Consider the following 7,475-nt stretch of genomic DNA (forward strand, 5'->3'; position numbering starts at 1 on the left):
TTTGATGAAGGTTTTCTCATCTTCTGTTCATGGGTTTTGTGCATTAATGAATCTGGCCTCACCTAAAGAGAGGTCTGGCCTTCATTTTCCCTAGGAAGTGACCTCTACATGCATGGGGTTCCTTGCTGGGGTTCCTCGCTGAGGTTCCAGCGACAGTGGCGTCTCTTGTCCTAGGGCCCCTCCCAGCACACACGACAGTCTAGGCAGCCCAGAGGACTCAGCCCACAGCAGACGCACATCCCTCAGGGTGGCTTTGTGGGGACTTGTGACTTCAGTCTGAGGGAAGAAGGTGGAAAATAAAGGTGACAAGGACAAGATGAAGACCAGGGCAGGTTTGGCCCATGGTCATGTTTCCCATACTGTTTTGTGTGACGTCAGAGAGATGGCGAAAGGGAAGAGTCAAAGGAGGGGTTTCATAGAAACTCTGAAATTAGGTCACAGATACTAACTCGGGGCTTGGGACAGAAACTGCTAATATGCATTTTCACCTTCCTCTTTTTTTTGCTTTTGAACCCAGATTTTTTTTTTTTTTTTAAAGATCTTATTTAGGGATCCCTGGGTGGCTCGGCAGTTTAGTGCCTGCCTTAGGCCCAGGGCGTGAGCCTGGAATCCTGGGATTGAATCCCACATCAGGCTTCCTGAATGGGGCCTGCTTCTCCCTCTGTTTCTCTCTCTCTCTCTCTCTCTCTCTCTCTCTCTCTCTCTCTCTCTGCGTCTCTCATGAATAAAGATAAAAGATCTTATTTATTTATTCATGAGAGACGCAGAGAGAGAGAGAGAGAGAGAGAGAGAGGCAGAGACACAGGCAGAGAGAGGAGCAGGCTCCATCCAGGGAGCCCGATGTGGGACTCGATCCTGAGACTCCAGAATCATGCCCTGGGCTGAAGGCAGATGCTCAACCGCTGAGCCACCCAGGCGTCCCTCAAACCTAGATTTTTATCCCCGTCAGCCAGTGTGCTCAGAAAGCATGCACTTCCCAACCTCCTGTGGCAGTGGCCAAAGACACAGACGGGAACTTTTCCATGGACAAGAGCCTTCTGGATAGGATCTTCGACAGTGTGATGGTTGGTCTTGGTTTACCTGGGATGATGCGATGTGATACTGGGGTCTGGGAGCAAAGGGTCCAGAAAGAATTCTTGAAACGTCTTTGATGTAAAAAAGGTGGTTTTATTAAAGCACAAGGACAGGAACCATGGACAGGAAGAACGGCTCTGGGGTCATGAGGAATGGCCCATTGTAAACTTTCAAATTGGGATGGGAATAGGGATTGTGTAAGCCTCCCAGGTATTTTGGAACAAGGTTTCCAGGACCTGAGGGGGCTAGCTGCCATTAAGATAAGTTCATTCATTACCTCTAATAAAACCTGAGTCCTGGGGATCCCTGGGTGGATCAGCGGTTTAGTGCCGCCTTCAGCCCAGGGCATGATCCTGGAGTCCCAGGATTGAGTCCCACGTTGGGCTCCTTGCATGGAGCCTGCTTCTCCCTCTGCCTGTGTCTCTGCATCTCTCTCTGTGTGTGTGTGTCTCTCATGAATAAATAAATAAAATCTTTTAAAAAAATATTTAAAAAAATAAATAAAACCTGAGTCCTGAGACCCTCCAGATGAATATCAGAGGGCCATAGGCTTGGGGGATGATCACCAACATGTGTCCTGGGAGTGGAGATACAGGAAGGTTCTAAAGGAATTTTTTTAAAAGATGTTACTTATTCATGATAGACACAGAGGAAGAGGCAGAGACACAGACAGAGGGAGAAGCAGGCTCCTCACAGGGAGCCCGACATGGGACTCAATCCCTGCACCCAGGATCTCGCTCCTAGCCAAAAGCAGACGCCCAACCGCTGAGCCACCAAGGCGTCCCTCTAAAGGGATTTTTATATGTTAAAGACTCACAGGATCCTGGATGTCAGGCTAATATCAGGCTAAGGTTGCCTGCTGCCCTCAGCAGAGTATTAACATTGAGCAGCCGAGCTTCCAGAGGAAGGTCTCTCTGCCTCTTTCAAGGATTTATCAATGGGCTGTGGGTACTAAAGAGGTTTAATTTTTCTACATTTCTTTTGCTATTGTTCTCCCCATAATGGGACACTTCCTATTTGAATGCAGATTTTTGTGTGAATGTAAGTTTCCATTTCTCTGGGAAAATGTCCAATGACATATACATTTGAGAGTCAAAACCCCAGCAGCCATTTGGCGACCTCATCAGAGAAACCTCCCCTGGAGGCCCATATACAGTAACACCCAATCACTTTCCACCTTCCACAATGGGATTCATTTTTCATGGCATCTCTCATACTATGAATCTATTTCTTGGTTTGCTTATCGTCCATCTTTCCCTCTAGAAAGCAACTCCACGTGCCCAGACCTTTGTTTTGTTCCCTGCCATATCCTGGAGTTCAGAAGAGAGGCTAGCATATACTGGGCAGTCAACAAACACTTGCTGAATAATGAATCAATGAAAAGCTCTCAGACATCTTTCCATATTAGTATGTATAGATTTAACTCATTCCTTTTGGTACTGACATACTATTCCATGGCATGCCCACACAGTATTTTCAACAACCTGTCCCCTGGAAGCATGCTTCTGTTAGTTCCAGTATTTTACAAACCCAAACAATGCCCTAATTGCAATCCTTAAATAATCAATCAACTTTGTTTAGATGAGAGAGAAGTGGAGTGGATGATTCAAACGTTTGTGCATTAAAATTACTTGTTAGCTATCACCAAATTATTTTCAGCAATGTTCTCCCAACTTATATTCATTCCCCAGCACACCAAGGGCTGACTTTCCTCACATTCTCACCAATACTGAGTATTGCCAAGAGCTTTGTAATCTTCACTAATCTCATAAATTAAAAGCATCACATTATTTTATTCCATGAACAACAAGTGAGTTGAACTTCTTTTCACATGTTTATGAACCAACTGTCCTTTTTCCTATGTCTTACTTCCTCTGCATTTTAGTTATATTTCTGAAAGTATTTTGTTTCTCAAGGAAATTTATCCATTGTGTGTATTTACAAAAAATACTTTTCCTAATTTTCCTTTATTGTTCCACTGTTTAAAGGTACTTTTCTGTATAGAAGTCATTTGCTTTTTAATTTTATGCAATCAAATATATCCACGTGTGGTTTCTGAGTTTGTGGTTATGTTTAGAAAGACCTTCCTCTAGATAACTTTAAAAAAAATCAACCAGTTTTTTTAAAAAGGGCTTTTCTATAAAAGAAATTTTAAAAAATATAAGCCTTTTCACTGAGGGGCACCTGTTTTGCCCAAGATTGCAAATCCGAGAAACCACCAAGGAGCCGACACAGATGCAAGGACACAAGGGTTTACTTACAAGCTCGAGCTTGGGTCCAAGTATACTCCACACAGCAGAGCAGGGGCTTGGACCCCGAAGTGGGTTACAGCTGGGTTTTTTATGGGCTGGTCTAGGGGATTTTCAGGAGGGGTGGAGGAATTTTTTTTTCCAATATGGGGGAAAGGGTGGGGGAGTTTCTTAAGATCTGATATGGGATTCTCTGCCGAGGGCAATTCTGAGCTCTGTTGTCTTTCTGATATGGGATTCCCTGCCGAGGACATTCTGCAGTTTTTCCTGTAAAGTTCAGCTCTTATTCACAGGGGCCTAAGATGGCTGTACTTGTGCTAATGCTAACTTGAGGTGGAATGGCCTTAATTTTTCTCAGCCTCCACAGCACCTGGGTGGCTCAGTTGGATAAGCGTTTGCTTTATCATGATCCCAGATTCCTGGTTTCGAACCCCATGTCAGGCTCCCTGCTCAGTGGGGAGTCTCCGTCTCCCTTTCCTTCTGCCCCTCCTCCCTGTTCATGCTCTCTCTCTCTCTCTCTCAAATAAATAAATAAAATCTTAAAACCTGGGACGCCTAGGGGGCTCAGTGGTTTAGTATCTGCCTTAGGTTCAGGGTGTGGTCCTAGGGTCCTAGGATCAAGTCCTACATCGGGCTCCCCACAGGGAGCCTGCTTCTCCCCTCTGCCTATGTCTCAACCTCTCTCTGTGTTTCTCATGAATAAATAAATGAAATCTTAAAAAACAAAATAAAATAAAAATAAACTTTTCATCGATCTGAAATATATTTTGGTATAAGAAGTAAGATGGGGGCTCCTGGGTGGCTCAGTCAGCTAACTGTCCCAAGTCTTGACTTCAGCTCAGGTCATGATCCCAGGATCCTGGGATGGAGCCCCAAATGGGGCTCTGTACTCAGCCTGAAGTTGGCCTGTCCTTCTTCCTTTGTTCCTCCTCTACTGTCTTTCTGTCTCTCAAATAAATAAATAAATAAAATATTTTAAGGAGGGGCGCATGCACCTGGGTGGCTCAGTCGGTTAAGCATCTGCCTTCAGCTCAGGTCATGATCTCAGGGTCCTGGGATCTAGCCGCATCAGACTCCTCAGCAAGGAGCCTGCTTCTCCCTCTCCTCTGCCTGCTGCTGCCCCTACTTAAGCACTTCTCTCTCTGTGTCAAATAAATAGATTTTTTAAAAATCTTAAAAAAAAAAAAGAAATTAAGAAAATGGAATTTTTCCCCCAAATAGCTGGCCAAATGTTCTAGGATCATTTACTGAATGTGCAAACACCAACCTGAAATTTCTCTTTTGTCTTGGGCTAAATTCCTATTCAGATTTGGGTCTAATCCTCAGCTTCTATTCTGTCCCACATCACATGGTAGAGGCAGAGAAGAGGAGCTACAGGAAGCAATTATACCTTAGGCCTCACCAAGTCCTACTCACCTTAGTGCCCTGAGGATGAATGATCCAAGGAGGGAGGGCTCAACAGTGTCAAGTGCCTAAAAACCATTACGATAAAGACTGAAGAGCATCCTCTGGATTTAGCTAATACTAGTAGAAATTACTGGTACCCTTAGGGTAGCTAGATTGAGTAAAGGGAGTAGGTAGGAATTAATTTTAAAATAAATTACTTTAGGGGCATCTGGGTGAGCATCCACCAGATGTTGGCGAGGATGCAAAGAAAGGGGAACCCTCATGCACTGTTGGTGTGAATGTAAGCTGGTACAGACACTCTGGAAAACAAGGTGGAGGGAAGTTCCTCAAAAAGTTGAAAATACATCTACCCTATGACCCAGCAATTTCATTACTAGGTATTTACCACAAAGGTACAAATCCAAAGAGGCAGCTGCACCCCAATGTACATAGCAGCAATGTGTACAATAGCCAAATTGTGGAAAGTGCCTAGATGTCCATCAACAGATAAATGCATAAAGATGTGGGATATACAGACAATAAAAAAAAAAAGGAATCTTGCCATTTGCAATGATGTGGAGGGAGCTAAAGGATATTATGCTAAGAGAAATAAGTCAATCAGAGAAAGACAAATACCATACGACTTCACTTACATATGGGATTTAAGAAACAAAATAGAGAAGCATAGGGGAAGAGAGGGAAAAAGAAAACAAGATGAAATCAGTGAGGGAGACAAACCATAAGAAACTCTTAATCATAGGAAACAGAGTTGAAGGAGAGGAGATGGGTGGGGATGGAGTCATTAGGTGATGGGCATGAAGGAGGGCATATGATGTGATGAGTACTGGGTATTATAAAAGACTGATGAATCACTGAACTCAACCTCTGAAACTAATAATGCACTATATGTTAATTGATTCAATTTAAATTTTAAAAATGTGGGAAAAATTTTTTCAAAAAATAATTGTATTTCTTAGTTAGGTTTAGCTTTTATTGCATATGCAGACAATCCAAATAAGTGGCTTAAACAAGACTGGCTTTAGTTTCTCTCACATATATGAAGTTTGATGCAAGCAGACTGCAGTGTATAATGACCCAAGCTTCCTTACCTCTCACTACACCATCCTAATTGGTTTCCAGTGTTCAAGATTGCTTCATGGTTCAGGACAGCTGCTCAAGCTCCTACCATCCTGTGCACATTCCGGCTAGAAGAAGAAGGAAGGACAAAGGTTAATCCTAGTGTTAGAACTGGCAGTTAGTGAGGCTCCAATGGGATGCCTGGAGGCCAGCAAGGAAGAGGCCGTGGCCAGCCGTGGGGCAAGGTCCAGGCCTGTTCTGGAAGCACTCCAGGAGGAGCCAGATCATACCAGATGGGCCCCAGATGGCAGCCCTTGACAGGAACCCCTGAGCAGGTTAGGAAGAAAAGTTGTGGAAACCTTGCTTCCAAGAAATCCTTGCACTAGTTAACAACTCTGTGAAAGGTAGAAGGTGAACTCCCCAGGCACTGAGCTCTCTGGCTTGCACACTCCCTCTCCCTCTCTATACCCTCTGGCCCTCTCTGTTTCTTGCTTTCTTGCTCTTACATCTCAAGGTGGTACTTTCACTTTAATAAATGTTCCCACTTGTGCCGCTCATCCACTGTGCTGTGTGTCTGTCCTTGAATTCTTTCTTGTGATGAGACCAAGGACCTTCAGTGACATCTTTGGGCCAGGCTGGGTCAAGGCCTCAGGGCCTGGGGTCTCCACATTCCACCCAGCAGCATATCCATAAGCAGCTAGATGAGGTTTCATACTGAGCATTGCCATCATGAGCCTATCTCAGTACTGGCAGCAAAGTGGCCTGGGAAGTATCCTTTAGTGGAGCATATTACTACCTGGAATAAAACTTGACAGAAGCAGGGGTGCCTGGGTGGCTCAGTGGTTGAACATCTGCCTTTGGCCCAGGGCATGATCCTTGAGTCCCACGATGGAGTCCCAGGATGGAGTCCCATGTTGGGCTCCCTGCATGACCCCTGGTTCTCCCTCTGCCTATGTCTCTGCCTCTCTCTCTGTGGGTCTCATGAATGAATGAATGAATGAGTAAATAAAATCTTAAAAAAAAAAAAAAAACTTGACAGGTGTAGAAATTATCTATAAATTAGTTCAACAGCAGTCCTTTCTTTGTTGTATTAAGATTGAAAGCACTTATTAAAATAAATAGGTGTCCCAGAAGTCCCAAACTGGAGGCCAGGAAGTCATGTCATCCACAGAGATGATTTCACAATTTTTAGTTTTCAACACTTAAAATGCGGTAAGTTTCATACAAAACTCCAGATCTCTGGGGCACCTGGGCAGCTCTGCTGGTTAAATGTCTTGCTCTGCCTCAGGTTGTGATCTCTGGGTCCTGGGATCCAGCCCCCAACGCCCCTTCCTCATTGCATTTGCTCTGTGCTCATTGCATCTCACTCAGCTGAGTGGAAGGAGAGAGGACTCTGTCCCTCTCCCTCTGCCCTTCCCCAGCATGTGAGCACGCTTTCTTTGACATATCTTTAAAAAACTAAAAACAAAAAATCCTCCAGATTTCTGCCTTCTCTTGAACTGAAAACTTGGCAATATGCTGGGCCCAGATTCTCAACGGCAATCTTTAGTGAGAGATGAGAGGTAGCTGCCTCGGAAGGACATATGTCCTCTAATTAGTCACTGTCCCATCTTTCCCTACCGGTCCCTGGTCTGAGCTGCATCCTGGTCTGAGCCCCTCATTTAAGTTCCCCTCTTGCCTCTAATAGCC

The sequence above is a fragment of the Nyctereutes procyonoides genome, unplaced genomic scaffold, assembly GCF_905146905.1.
Source record: "Nyctereutes procyonoides isolate TBG_1078 unplaced genomic scaffold, NYPRO_anot_genome, whole genome shotgun sequence".
Taxonomy (NCBI): Eukaryota; Metazoa; Chordata; class Mammalia; order Carnivora; family Canidae; genus Nyctereutes; species Nyctereutes procyonoides.